The 15853-nt window shown below is 42.3% G+C and overlaps 1 pseudogene; it reads right to left on the reverse strand.

Annotated features, from left to right (window-relative positions):
• Positions 1-15730: 15730 nt before the first annotated feature.
• On the reverse strand, positions 15731-15853 carry LOC123355617 (annotated as a pseudogene).

Consider the following 15853-nt stretch of genomic DNA (forward strand, 5'->3'; position numbering starts at 1 on the left):
AACAAGAGACTACCAGTTGAAATGTATTAAATATTTTGGATGTCTTTCTACACTTTCAAACATTGATTTCAGTTACAACACAGAATACAAAGCGTACAGTGCTCACATTTTTATGACAAATATTTGCACTATAAAAATGATAAACAAAAGAGATTGTATTTTTTAATTCACCTCATACAATTGTATTTATCATGAAAGTGCGCCTTACAAATGTAAGTTTCAGAGTAGCAGCCGTGTTAGTCTGTATCCGCAAAAAGAACAGGAGTACTTGTGGCACCTTAAAGACTAACAAATTTATTTTAGCATGAGCTTTCGTGAGCTGCAGCTCACTTCTTCGGATGCATAGAATGGAACACACAGACAGGGGATATTTATACATACAGAGAACATGAAAAGGTGGAAGTATGCATACCAACAGGCAGAGTCTAATCAATTGAGATGAGCTATCGTCAGCAGGAGGAAAAAAAACTTTTTGAAGTGATAATTAAGATGGCCCATAGAAGGTGTGAGGAGAACTTAACATAGGGAAATAGATTCAATTGGTGTAATGACCCAACCATTCCCAGTCTTTGTTTAGGCCACAGTTAATAGTATCTAGTTTGCATATTAATTCGAGTTCAGCAGTTTCTCTTTGGAGTCTGTTTTTGAAGTTTTTTTGTTGCAAAATTGCCACCTTCAAGTCTGTCACTGAGTGGTTAGAGAGGTTGAAGTGTTCTCCCACTGGTTTTTGAATGTTATGATTCCTGATGTCAGATTTGTGTCCATCAGTGACTCAGTGCCAGACTTGAAGGTGGCAATTTTGCAACAAAAAAACTTCAAAAACAGACTCCAAAGAGAAACTGCTGAACTCGAATTAATATGCAAACTAGATACTATTAACTGTGGCCTAAACAAAGACTGGGAATGGTTGGGTCATTACACCAATTGAATCTATTTCCCTATGTTAAGTTCTCCTCACACCTTCTATGGGCCATCTTAATTATCACTTCAAAAAGTTTTTTTTCCTCCTGCTGACGATAGCTCATCTCAATTGATTAGACTCTGCCTGTTGGTATGCATACTTCCACCTTTTCATGTTCTCTGTATGTATAAATATCCCGTCTGTGTGTTCCATTCTATTAATCCGAAGAAGTGAGCTGCAGCTCACGAAAGCTCATGCTAAAATAAATTTGTTAGTCTTTAAGGTACCACAAGTACTCCTGTTCTTTTTACAAATGTAGATTGTTTTTGTTACATAACTGCACTCAAAAAACAAAACAATGTAAAAATTTAGAGCCTACAAGTCCACTCAGTCCTACTTCTAGGTCAGCCAATCGCTAAGACCAACAGGTTTGTTTACATTTACAGGAGATAATGCTACCCACTTCTTATTTACAATGTAACCTGAAAGTGAGAACAGGTGTTCGAATAGCACGTTTGTAGCCAGCATTACAAGGTATTTACATGTCAGATTACTAAACATTTGTATGCCCCTTCATGCTTTGGCCACCATTCCAGAGGACACGCTTCCATGCTGATTACGCTTGTTAAAAAAATAATACATTAATGAAATTTGTGACTGAACTCCTTGGAGTAGAATTGTATGTCCTCTGCTCTGTGTTTTACCTGCATTCTACCATATATTTCTTGTTATAGCAGTCTTGGATGATGACCCAGCATGTTGTTCGTTTTAAGAACTGTAGTGGTCGTCCCTCCCCCTCTGGATCAAAGGGAAGTCATCCCGCCTCACTATGCCATTGGGATCGCCACCTAGTATCTGGGGGAACTAGCAAATAGGCGTTGGCGGCCCAGCCAGTCCCACTGTGCTAAATCCCCAATAGTCAACGGGCTCCGGCCCTTAGACATAGACAGGACCTCCCAGGAGTCCATATGCCCAGGGTAGAGCAGCCAAAAGTCTTTAGTCCCTGAGCCCTTTAAACAGGGGCTGAGCAAACACGGTAGTCTATGGGTTCTGGGCCCTTTAAGCAGGAGCACAACAAACCCAGGAGTCAATCAGCTCTGAGGCCTTTAGGCACAGGCAGAACAAACCCAGCAGTCAATTAGCTCAGAGCTCTAGATACAGAGGCAGAGTGAACATCCAGGAGTCAATGAGGCTTTGGGTCCTTAGTCAAGGACAGAGCAAACCCAGTAGTCAATAAGCTCTGGGCTTTTGATGCAGGGACAGAGCAAAAGCTCCAGGGGTCAGACGTCCTAGCTCTGGCAGACGACCGACAAATGCAGGCCTCTGGACCTGGCAAGGGGAGGCTGCCACCCCAGGGGTGAGGTGGCAGGTGGGGTCTGGGCCTGCCCACCCTACTCCACCGGACCCCAACCCAAGGACTTAACAGTGGTGGAGTGGTCTGCCACTGGGTCAGTGGGGATTCCAGTTGCAACATTGGCAGAGCTACAGCCAGACTGAGGTTGTCTGTCCCTGGGCCTCTTCCTCCCTTTGGGGTATACCTGGATCACTGGGGAGTCCTCAGTCTCTTCTAGGTAGGTGGCCAGCCGCAGCTCCGTGGCAGATGCAAGTTCTCTGGCAGGCAGGGTGCCACTGGGCGCGGCAGCAGAGTCAGCAGCCAGGAATGAGCAGGGTTCATCTGCCTCCCTCGGTGTCTCAGCTCCAACTGAGCTGGAGGCCCTGCCCTTTATACTTCCTGTCTCTGTTACACAATTCCAGTGGGAAGGGCGAGGCAGGCCTGGCTCCACCTACAGTTCCCCCACCTCTGGCTCAGAAGGAGGCCACACTGCCTCACTACAGAGCACTTTCACTGCAGATCTGACAAAATGCAAAGAAGATACCAATATGAGATTTCTAAAGATAGCTACAGCACTCAATCCAAGGTTTAAGAATCTGATGTGCCTTCCAAAATCTGAGAGGGACAAGGTGTGGAGCATAGTTTCAGAAGTCTTAAAAAGAGCAACACTTCAATGCGGAAACTACAAAATCAGAACCACCAAAAAAGAAAATCAACCTTCTGCTGGTGGCATCTGACTCAGATGATGAAAATGAACATTTATAGGTCCACACTGCTTTGGATCATTACTGAGTAGAACCCATTATCAGCATGGACGTGTGTCCCCTGGAATGGTGGCCGAAGCATGAAGGGACATATGAATCTTTAGCGCATCTGGCATGTAAATATCTTGTGACGCCGGCTACAACAGTGCAATCAGAATCTCTGTTCTCACTTTCAGGTGATACTGTAAACAAGAAGCAGGCAGCATTATCTCCTGCAAATGTAAAAAAAATTGTTTTAGTGATTGGCTGAAGAAGTATGACTGAGTGGACTTGTAGGCTCTAAAGTTCTACATTGTTTTATTTTTGAATGCAGTTATTTTTTGTACATAATTCTACACTTGTAAGTTCAACTTTCATGATAAAAAGATTGCACTCCAGTACTTGTAATAAATGACTTGAAAAATTCTATTTCTTTTGGTTTTTTACATTGCACGTATTTGTAATAAAAATAAAGTGAGCACTGTACACTTTGTATTCAGTGTTGAAGTTAAAATCAATATATTTGAAAATGTAGAAAACATCCAAAAATATTTAAATAAACTGTATTTTATTACGAACAGTGTGATTAATTGCTATTAATATTTTTAATCACTTGATCACCCTACTGATTTTATATTGAATCATTATGAAAGCAGATTCCCATACGAGATAAAATTTTTGAACAGCAGGGTGGCCCACCAAAGGAAAGTTCAGAAACGCCTATTAAATTAAAATCTTATTTTCAAGTATAACATCCAGTTCTTATATAGCAAGAAGCACGTCTCTATATGGAAGTTTAAGAAGTCGTGCAAACAAAAGGTAGTTTTATTCTAGTACAATTCCATTCATTGATACTGTCTACATTCGCTATGAACTGAGGAATAGAAGAGATTTGTTTTGGCCAACTCTGGGATGGAACAATCATGATTCCTCTCAGTCAGAACGCCTGCTGGCTCACCTGTTAGAGAGAGACTGGGACAGTGAAGATGCAGTCAATTCAGTAAAAAGTCAGACCCTAAGAAACAGTAGATCTGTTTTGCTGTAAACTAACTAGTATATATTAAGATCACTCCTTCCAGTTTTTTTTCCCCTGTTTAATAGAAACCCAGTTTCATTTTTTACCTCATTCGAGCTCTGACCCCCCCGCCCTTCATATACAAACATAATAAGGAACTCTAGAAGTGCAGACTGAATTACTCTATTCAAAGTAGACAGTGCTGAAAATATTTTTTTAATGGATATACAGTTTCAGTTATTCTTGCCAGCCACCTCCAGCCAAGCCTACTGGAAGCAGACCAGTCCTTCACAGATCAAGTCACTATGAGCACATGAAGTAGAATATATTTAGAGAGAACAACTCATATCATGGCCCCAGAGCACTCACGGTACTCCACTCACATTAACTAGATGGCTTGGGAATGTGAATCTGCAGGGTAGTGATTATTCCCCTCGAGGACAATATTCTAAATTCTGCTTTTCCAGCAGAGCCATGACAAGTAGCTACTAATTAGGTGCGTCAATTTTATGGCAGTCCAAGTTATAGGATTTAAACAGGAATAGCAAGAACTATGTTGTTTAAAGATGGTCTGACACACTGCACCTCTCCCTTACTGCCACATCCTGCTTATGGAAACAAAACTCCAAGATGGGAACGTTTACCTGTTAACTGGGTCCCCAGCACACACATTCCTGAGGGGTTGATCTTGCTCTTGACAGGCAGCAAACTCACCCAACTGGAGGAATTAAAGTCTCTGGTGTCCTCTGGGGGTTTTCCTTCAACAGTTGAAAGTGATTCTATAATACAACTCAATTAACAGAACTAATTAAATGGTCTCATAATGAATTCTGCACCTTACTTTCTAGTCCAGCTGTCTTTAAAAAAAAAGGAAATTTAGTCAAGTTGTAGGAGCTTGAAATGCAAGATGAAGTCCTAATTTGTATTCCAGCACTCTCCCTGATTCATAACTAGACAAAATACCTGATTTAGTTTCCTTGTCTGCAGAAGATAGATAATACAACATCCTGTGAGCTGGGTAAGACTCAATGAATGTGTTATAAAACTACTTGGAAATCTTCAAACAGAAGGTGCGTGTGTGTGGGGGAAGCAGCAGCCAGTGCTACACCTAGAGCACTGAAATTGCACCAGAGTTTCAGTTTTAACCCCTTGCAATCTGTTGCTCATACCTTTTGGAAACTTTCATCTTCTGGAATATTTTCAGGTTTGGTGAAAGGAAATTAAAAAAACCCACACCACATTATCAGACTCTTGCAACTCTTTTCTTCTCTGGAAGATTTCTTAAGCTGAAATTTGGCAGTCTTCCCTGCAAGCACCCTGGATTGAGACAGTGAAACTGGTTTTGATTTGCCTGATTTATGACTCTTTGAATGTCATAGGTGGTGCACCCTTTGCACAGATTTTTTGACCAAGTTCAGCCTGAGGAAGGCTGCGTTGTAGAGAGTCTAACATAGTGAAAAGGGGACAGAAAATCAGAGTAGGCTGAGCCAAAGGTTCAGTTCCTCAGGACCCTGTAAGATGCACTGGAGTTAGAGAGGGCTGTTTAGATACATGCATGCAGTATCCTGCAGTCTTGTGAACTACTTTGTTTATGAGAGTTGCCAATATGAAAAACATTTTACATTGTACTAGCACAGAATGCACATTCAGTACACAGAACAGTGACCATTTACTGGCATAAACAGGTCAGATTAGCTTCAAAGTTAACTGCACCTAAAAAAAAGTCTGCACTGCTGTTTTGAAAAGAAATGGATAGTACAGAGATGAGCAAATTATTCATATATCAACCTTTGTGCTTATCCTATAAAAAGGGTACGGTAACAGATACTGGACCTTTATAAGAAGAAAATTCACGTAAACAAAATTTAAAAAGTATTTAAAATACTACACTATGTTCTTAAGATTGTAGAAAAACATTGTAAGATACCCTATCATCTGAGAAATAGCAGGGTAAGTTTTAGCAAATCTGAAGCTCACTGACAAGCTATTCATTTGTGGTTCCCCCTCCCAGCTGCAAACATCAAGATTTAGTGTGCAAGCTTCTACCATCCTTCCCCAAGCACTCCAAATTCCTTTACAATACCAGCCGTCACAGCTAACTGTGTCCAGAACTGAACGAAGATAGGTAAATAGTGGATGGCAGTGTCCAGCTAAAAAGGAGAGGCAAAAAGAGGAACCTGTAGCACCTGAAAGCCAAAATGGAGGAGGAAATATCTTTATTTCCCAGGGGCCTTAAGTTATCACTTCAGGACTTTTTCAGTACAAACCAGCAGGAGTAGGAGCAATGAACATCACACTGGCATTTCAACCTCTTCCTTGTGCAAGCACTCACTCAGCCATGGGTTGGACAGGTGGGAGAGCTGTTCCCGGACACTAAATGTGCTCTCTCAGTTTGCAGAGCTTGCAGCTGTTCTATCTTTGGGACAGTTAGCAGTATTCTAATAGCATGAACAGAAAAGCCTGGGCCCCTGTACTAACTTACGGATGATGTGCCTGGGTAAATAGGAATGTCCTCAAATTCAGAGTCTCTTGGGGTCACTGACATCAACAGATGTCCACATCACTAGTTCCACATGGAAGTGCTGCCTATTACAGCAACTTAACCACTTTGTGTTGAGAGGATCTTGGTTACTAAAAAATAAGACCACCCAAGTTTTTCTGGAGAGCGGATAGTTATTCTGGTTAGAACAGTCTCTTTGGGGATCCTTTGACAATACAGAAAAACTTATGAATTTTGTGGTAACTAAGAACTCTATATTCTGTACCTCCCCATGAGTGCTAGTTCCTACTTCTCCAAGGGGAATGTGGCCCAAGTTTCTCCTATCTATGAGGTTCTCTTCTCAATGTGATGCTGATGGATGGGAGAGGGTCCTCTGGTGTCTGTTTAACAGAAGAACCTGACTTGGATCCAGACTTCTGCAGATGGAGTGACCATCACAAGAGAGGTAGACAGACAGATATGATGGACAAGAACTATTTCAAGCAGCTGTTCTAAACTGTCCTCAAGTAATAGGTGCCCCCTTTATAGCTTATTCTTCCCAGATACAATACCTCTGTATTTTTCTATACTGCCCCTTGGTATGCAATGGATCGCCAGAGAATCACAGAATATCCGGGTTGGAAGGGACCTCAGGAGGCATCTAGTCCAAACCCCTGCTCAAAGTAGGACCAATCCCCAACTAAATCATCCCAGCCAGGGCTTTGTCAAGCCTGATCTTAAAAACCTCTAAGGAAGGAGATTCCACCACCTCCCTAGGTAACCCATTCCAGTGCTTCACCACCCTCCTAGTGAAAAAGTGTTTCCTAATATCCAACCTCAACCTCCCCCACTTCAACTTGAGACCATTACTCCTTGTTCTGTCCATATCCCAGCCCAACAAGCCACATACCCGCTTCATTCAAATTTCTCCCAAATACTCATTGGTGAGCTTATAAAAGTGTGAGAAAGGGGGTGTCAATTACAGTTAATGCCTGTGATTAACTGAAAGAAAAATTCATGTGTTAATTTTTTTAACACATTAATTGCAGACCTCTGAGCGGGGAGGGAGGCATCAGCAGTGGGGGGGCTGAAGCCCCAGCCAGCAGCTCTGGGGGCAGCAGGTGAGCTGAAGCACCAGGCTGGAGCCCCACACTCTGGGGGGTTGGCTGGAACCCCGAGCCAGGCTTCAGCCCCCCTCAGGGCACAGGGCTGAAGCCCTGCATCCCAAGGGAGGCTGAAGCCCCCAGACTATATTTGAAAATATAGAAAACATCCAAAAATATTTCTATTCAACAGTGTGATTAAAACTCTGATTAATTTTTTTAATCTCATTATTAATTTTTTTTAAATTGCTTGATGGCCCTAATTAAAACCCTACATATTATCCGTACTTCCTGTTTCCTGGTATGTCGTCTTCTACATTGAATTATCCAGTATAGAAGGCTGTAAATGAGTGAAAGCAGCAAAGAGTCCTGTGGCACCTTATAGACTTACAGATCCAGACTAACACGGCTACCCCTCTGATACTTGTAAATGAGTGAGTCAATCAGAGCAGAGTATGGGGAGTTATGAAACCCAGATTCTATGTCAAGGTGATAATGGTCCACAGAATATTGGTCGACACACTAAAAAAAAGTTTTGTCTATTTCCCCATTTCTAGATGGAGAAAATATATACCCACCATTATCAAGGATTTGAGACCTGCCAGAGGAAATATATTACAAGAGTATTACTGTTAGCCCTGTGGCTATTACCACGAGCTCCTTTTAAAGTTCCAGTTTTCTTTTCAAATGAGTCATAAGAGTATGTCTCATGCCCTCCCAAAGGAATTGATGCAGGTGTTACTAAGAAATCAGTCTTAAGGAACAATCCATGTATGGTCTGATACTCACTTGGGAGTTTGACTCTCCTGGAGACATCAAGGCCTTTTCTAAATAGGAGCAACTTAGTGTTTAATTAAAATATGTTTAAAAACAATTTAGACTGGTATAAAACCCTTATGTAGGTCTTAAATTCATTTAACCCTTGCTAATATTGATTCCTTACCACATTACACTCAGTTGATACAAGGTACTTAAAACCCATTTAAGAACATCCACACTGGTGTTTGCAGTGGTTTAACTAAATTTTAACTATAACTCTCTAATTTACACTGACGCAAGTTTGCAAGTAAGCTAGTGCCTCCCAACCCTTTGAGTGGGAGAGAAAGCTAGCCTCCATTGCAGCCTTCCACTCAGATAAGTGGAAAGAAGTCAGGTCCTGAAAGAGCTGTATGTAACAAAGAACTGTTGTGGAGGCCCAATGAGAGGGCCTCACATAAGTTTGGGCTATTGTGGGGAGAAAAAGAAAAGTGCTTGGCAATTAAGCAGGAAATAAAGGCCTCTGCTTTGTGATGGGGGGCTGCTAGAGACTATGGGTTTAACTTCTCTGGTTGTAGCAACTATTCTAGGGGAAGAACTGGATCTTTTACTTCCTTTTGATCTCTCCCCCATGGAACCTTTCAGGTGATGGGGATCATCAGGAAACTTCTCAATACCCTCCAGGCTGAAAGCAATTTGAATATGAGAAACTAGTCTTACTCTTCCACATCAAGTGAAAAGAAAGTCTCCCAGTTTTACATAATAGAGCCTTTATTCTGCTGAGAGAAATGCATTTTTATAAAAACACAAGACCTTGACCATCAATGCAACTGATGTGCAGGCGGCAAAGGAGAGATGGGTGGAAAAGAAACATTATGATGTTAGAGGAATTCCTTTCCTCTGACTGGCTGGTGTTAAGAGAGAAGAGCAATGGTCTTGAATGAGTGCACTGAGTGGATCTACTAGCATGCAACAATTGTCTAATGGGAAAGGAAGTTTATATGTTCAGCTGAAGGTTTTATTGGCTTAGTTAAGGAGCTGAAGTTAAGAAACCTGTGTCTGGTAAATGAAAGGCAGACCTGGTAGTACTGCCTTTAGTTAAGGTTGCCTATCACTTTTCATAGACCTTTTTCACAGACCCAGTTTCAGTTGCTTATAAAAACTTTGCCAAAATTAAGCCCAAACAGTAGAACTTCTCCATCCAAGGCTAAATATTTTGGGAACAATCCAGCTAAAATAGTTAAACTGTATGAGAATGCAATAATGGGGAAATGTCTTCCCCATATTTAAAAAAAAGTTTGCAACAGTTTCACTGAGATACTGTAGCGTCTCCATGATTTGGAGCAAGGATTTGATGTGGCAGAAGGGTTGCACTGCTGTCAGGGTTGTGCCTTTTGCCGACCCCATGAAAATTTCCCCAGATTTGGCCAAGATTTATTTGTTGGGGCTTATATCCCATATGCTCAGTAGAGTTTGGCTGCCAAATTTTCCAAAGATTGTCTGCACTGAGATCACTCCAACCTGAGAGCTGCAGGGCTGAGCAGAATTTTCCCTGCAGTTGTGCCTCCTGGCTGCTGTGATGCTGGGCACAGAACTAAGAGCAAGGAGACAATGCACCCCCTCCCCTCCAGGTACTCCGGTATTATGGACAAGGTGTATGCAGAGCCTGGCAGAGAGAGGTGGAGAGCAAGTTAATGTACCTCTTTACTCTCCCCACCTCCACCCAGGGTAGGAGGTGAAAAAAAAGTTTCGAGGTCCCTTCCAGTTCTAGGAGATAGGTATATCTCCAATTATTTCTCTCTTTCTTTCTTCCCCAATGGCTATTAGCCAGGATGGCCAGGGATGGTGTCCCTAGCCTCTGTTTGCCAGAAACTGGGAATAGGCGACAAGGAATGGATCACTTGATGATTACCTGTTCTGTTCTTTCCCTCTGGGGCACCTGGCATTGGCCATTGTTGGAAGACACTATACTGGACTAGATGGACCTTTGGTCTGACCCACTATGGCCATTCTTATGTAAGGAGGAAACACTAACTAGAATGAAGAGAGAGGAGAAATGGGAAAAGGGACAGAAGCTGGTGAGGAGAATAAGCACTAGAACACACTCCTCTCCAGAGCCTGGAATTGAACTGACAAGTCCCAAGTCTCTACTGGCAGAAATGTGGGGTCTCATCCTAGTCAGTTACTGTCTGTGAATCTGAATATACTACAGTTAGCACCATAGAAACATTCATGAAAAGTAAATGACTTTGTATTTTATTTTAGTGCAGGGAGTTTGGGTGGTGTGAAGTAAATAAGGCCTAGAGCCAGACATGGAAAGAGGAGCATGAAAAGTATTGAGTAACCAGCAGGAGTCCTATGGAAGAGATAGTATGTGACTATGTAATGAAAAACTACTGGGGGGGCAAATTAAAATTGCACAGACAATTTGGGCATTTTCAAACTTGAGTGTTTGACTGTGCAGCCTTAATGTTTTTAAAATAATTTTTTTTAAATGAAATTAATCTCTGAGGATAGGACAAGCAGCAACGGGCTTAAATTGCAGCAAGGATGGTTTAGGTTGGACATTAGGAAAAAAACTTCCCATCAGGGTGGTTAAGAACTGTAATAAATTGTCTAGGGAGATTGTGGAATCTCCATCATTGGAGATTTTTAAGAGCAGGCTAGACAAACACCGGTCAGGGATGGTCTAGAGCTAATACTTAGTCCTGCCATGAGTGCAAGGGACTGGATTAGATGACCTCTCGAGGTCCCTTCCAGTCCTATGATTCTATACCAATATTCTGTTATGAGCTACAGTATTAACTCAGAATGCACTCACTAACATGGAGACTGCTGGTATTATTTCTCAGAAGAAATGTGTGGCTCCTGTAGTTATTTCCATTGTGGCCTGCTGTAACTACATCCTCTGCGTGTCAGGTAGGGGAGCTACTAACCCACTATTTTGACTGTTCCTGTGATTACACATGATCCTTTCACTTGCTTTGTCGCCAAATGATTGTCCTATAAGATTATATTTAACAGGTCCCATTATCTTTTATTCCCAGCTCTACACAGCCTATTTGGGATGCCAGTGTTAAAACACAACTGTAAGGCTTTACTTTTTTTTAAGCTTGTTAAAAGTATTTTAGTAAAGTGATTCAGATTCCAAGGCCAGACGGGATCACTGTGATGATGATGATGATCAAAACAGCACCAATCATGATGCAAAAAACCATGCTGAAATATAAATATGCTAGTAACTGCTTGTAAAGTGACATCTCCAGTCTATGTGCCTGTCTACATTACCCACGGGATCGATGGGCAGGAATTGATCCAGCAGGGGTCGATTTATTGCGGTAAATCAGATCGCCAAGCGCTCTCCCGTCTACTCCAGTACTCCACCATGGCGAGAGGTGCACGGGAGAGCATCATAGAATCTTAGGTCTGGTCTACACTGGGGGGGGGGGGGGGTTTCCGATCTAAGGTACGCAACTTCAGCTATGTGAATAGCTTAGCTGAAGTTGAAGTACCTTAGGTCGAATTACTTACCCGTCCTCACGGCGCGGGATCGACGTCTGCGGCTCCGTCGACTCTGCTACCGCCACTCGCTCCGGTGGAGTTCCGGAGTCAACGGGAGCGCGTTCAGGGTTCGATATATCGCGTCTAGATGAGACGCGATATATCAAACTCCGAGAAATCGATTGCTACCCGCCGATCCGGCAGGTAGTGAACACGTACCCATAGATTATTAGGGTTGGAAGGGAACTCAGGCGATCTAGTCCAACCCCTTGCTCAAAGCAGGGCCAATCCCAAAATGGCCCCCTCAAGGATTGAACTCACAACCCTGGGTTTAGCAGGCCAATGCTCAAACCACTGAGCTATCCCTCCCCCCAAACGAGGGCGTCAGTTGTCGACTTACCGCGGTGTCTTCACTGCAGTAAGTAGACCTAAGTACGTCGACTTTAGCTATGTTATTCACGTAGCGGAAGTTGCGCAACTTAGATCGACCGCCCCACAGTGTAGACCAGACCTATGTTTGCACTTGGAGTTGGAGTACTGCTTCAAATCTGTAGCTCCAAGGAATACAACCAGCCACCAGCTGTGGTTTTTGATATTGTTTTTATTGTGGTCGCTGTAAAAATTGGCACAAACTTCAAAGATTTATTATCAAATTCTAAAATTGCTGCTGTAGGCTATTAGAACTATTAATCTCTAAATTCATACAACTTTAAGAGGAGTTAAGAGGCCAAGAAGACAAGGTGAGTTTATTATCTGTATGTCGTGTGCTTGCTATTTGAGTGTGGTCTGTTTGGGAGGCCAGGTGCTGAGCTTAGCAGCTTGCTAGACAAAGCTGAGAGTGTCTTAATGAGACTTTGAGCTCTAATCCATTTAGTATCCATTAACTGTTAATCGGGGCGGGGTTACTCAATGAGAAAACAAAGGTTTAAAAAGCCAGCTCCTAAGTGACCAGAGCTACCAAACAGGGCAGTTGTGCAAGGGAGTTTAGAGAAGGAGCAAGACAACCAGGGACACCTAACGTTCCCCACACTTAGGTCAATAAGCACCAACCAAAAAACACACAAAAAAAGCTACAGGAGTGAAAAGAATGCAGGCAGAAGACCAACAGCAGAGTGGAGGCTATCCAGTTTATTGCACTGAATGTGGCATGTATGATTACCTGCCTTATATATGCATTAGGTGCAAGAAGCTCATGGCCCTCAGAGACAGAGTACAGGCTCTGGAGACCAAAGAGGCTTAACTGGAAGCGCAAAAGGAGTTAGAGAGGTACACAAAGGAAACATTCAGGGACACAGTGGAGGAGTTCTACCCCCAGTCTGACAGCCTCTGTGCTGCTGTGGATGAAAGTCTCAGGGTAGAAGATCATCAAACTGGAGTGGAGGGAAATGATCCTATGGTTGGGACCCTCCTTCCAGATGATGTTTTAGTATCCTCTCACGCTGAGGATACTCATCCTGCGGAGGGAATCCCATTTATTAGGAAGAGACAGGTAATAGTAACGGGGGATTTAATCATTGGAAATACAGATAGTTGGGTTTGTGTTGACTGGGAGAACTGCATGGTGAATTGCCCGCAGGATGCGTAGGTTGCGGATCTCTCGAAACATCTAGAGACAGATGTATGTGCAGTGCTGGGGATGAGCTGGTGGCCATGGTAAACGTAGGTACCAATGGACAGAAGAAAAAGGTAGGGGAGAGATGTCCTGGAGGCCAATTTTAGGCTGCAAGATAAGAGATTAAAGTCCAGGACCTCCATGGTGGCATTCTCTGAAATGCTTCCAGTTCCATGGGCACAGTGAGAAAGACAGGCAGAATTGCAGGGGCTCAATGCATGTCTGAGATTATAGTATTGGGAAAAGGGATAAGTTTATTAGGAACTGGAGAACCTTAGGTAAAGAAGAAACTTATACAAGAAGGATGGGTTCCACCTAAACCAAAACAGAACCAGATTACTGGCATTCAAAATTAAAAAGGTCATAAGAGGGTTTTTTAAAAGGCTAGGGGAAAGGTGCGGAGGAGCACATGGTTCGGACAGAGACATCCAATAGAGGAGGATATATTAACAGGGATTCTCTATATCCTAGTAAGGAGGAGAGGATAGAAGTTAATAAAGTAGAGGTACAAACTGAACAGAAACAGTCAAATGAAAAAAAGTCCCATTCAATTACATCACACTAAGGGAGACAAATATTGACCAATTTTGTAACTGCATGTATACAAATGCTAGAAGTCTAAATACTAAGATGGATGAACTTGTGTGCCAGATATTAAATGAGCATATGGAGATAGTAGGTATCACAGAAACTTGGTGGAATGATGACAATCAATGGGATGCTAATACCAGGTACAAATTATACAGCAACGATGGGAGTAGTGCCAACCACCCAGCAGTGTATGTGAAAGAAAGTAGAGTCAAATATAGTAAAAATCAAACTATAACAGAATCTCTCTATATAAGAAATTCCATGCTTGACTAGGAAAGAGTATAGCAGTATGAATACTGACCAGGATGGTGATGGTGAAATGCTCAGGAAGATATGAGAGGCTATAAAAATAGAAAACTCAGTAATGGCAGATGTACACAAATATGGGGATATTTGAGTACATGTCACTACATGACAGGATGCAGACAGAAAGTTTCTTGACACCATAAATGACTGCTTCTTGGAGCAGCTTGTCCTAGAACCCACAAAGAAAGAGGCAATTTTTGATTCAGGTCTAGGTGGAGCACTGGGTCTAGTCCAAGAGGTGAATATAGCTGAACTGCTCAGTAATTAAACATAACATTGTTGTTGGGGGGAAAATTACTGAAGAAGCTGACCACACTAGCATTTAACTTAAGAAAGGGGAACTACACAAAACTGAAGCTAGTTAAATAGACGTTAAAAGGAACAGTCACAAGAGTGAAATGCCTGCAAGCTGCATGGAAATATTAAACCCACCATAGAGGTGCAAATTAATTGCATACCCCAAATTAAAAAGAATAGTAAGAGGACCAAAATAAGACTACTTATTAGTTGGAAGAGACAGGGGAGGAGAAAGATCTGGGTGTATTGGTTAATCACAGGATGACTAGGAGCTGCTAACTTCATGTGGCTGTGAAAAAGGCTAATGCGATCAGGAAAGCCTTAGTACAAGACATGGTGAGACCTCATCTAAAATACTGTGTGCATTTCTCATCTCCCATGTTTAAGAAAGATGAAAAAAGTGGAACAGGTTCAGAGAAGTGATAGGATGATCAGAGGAATTGAAAACCTGCCTTATGTGGGGAGACTCAAAGAGCTTCGCAAGCTTAGCTTAACCAAATGAAAACTGATGAGATACACGATTGCTTTCTCTAAACAATGAGCGGGATAGATACAAGGGAGGGAGAGGAGTTATTTCAATTAAGCACCCATGTTGACATAAGAACAAATGGATACAAACCAGCCATCAACAAGTTTAGGCTTTCAATTAGATGAAGGTTTCAAACCATCAAGGAGTGAAGTTCTGGAACAGCCTTCCAAGGGGAGCAGTGGGGGGCAAAAAACCTAACTGACTTCAAGATCCAGCTGGATAAATTTATGGAGAGGAGGGTATGATGAGACTGCCTATAATTATATGTGGCCCATCTATACCTGCTACAGGCAAATACCCTTAACAGCCAGAGATGGGGCACTAGATGGGGAGGGTGTGACATAATGTACCTCAAAATAGCATCCTGTACCCCTGTTATATGGTTATAATATTTTGTACAAAGAATGCTTTGCAAAGTAATCATGAAAAGTCATGATTGCTGAAACTCTTTGTTCTGTCAATATACATATATCATCATTGTATATGGAGTTATGAGATTCTGCTATATGGTTGTTAATCAAATAGGTTGTGAGTCTGGGAGACACCCATAGCTAGCTCCCACAGGGGCAACAAGAGAGGTGGCCCACACCTAAACAGCTGTTAAGAGACCCTCACCAGCCACTGGCCAGCAGGGAATCTTTAGTAAAAGGCGAAAGATTTATACGATCTGAAGAGAAACCAGAGTAT

This window comes from Mauremys mutica, chromosome 23 (assembly GCF_020497125.1).
Source record: "Mauremys mutica isolate MM-2020 ecotype Southern chromosome 23, ASM2049712v1, whole genome shotgun sequence".
Lineage (NCBI taxonomy): Eukaryota > Metazoa > Chordata > Testudines > Geoemydidae > Mauremys > Mauremys mutica.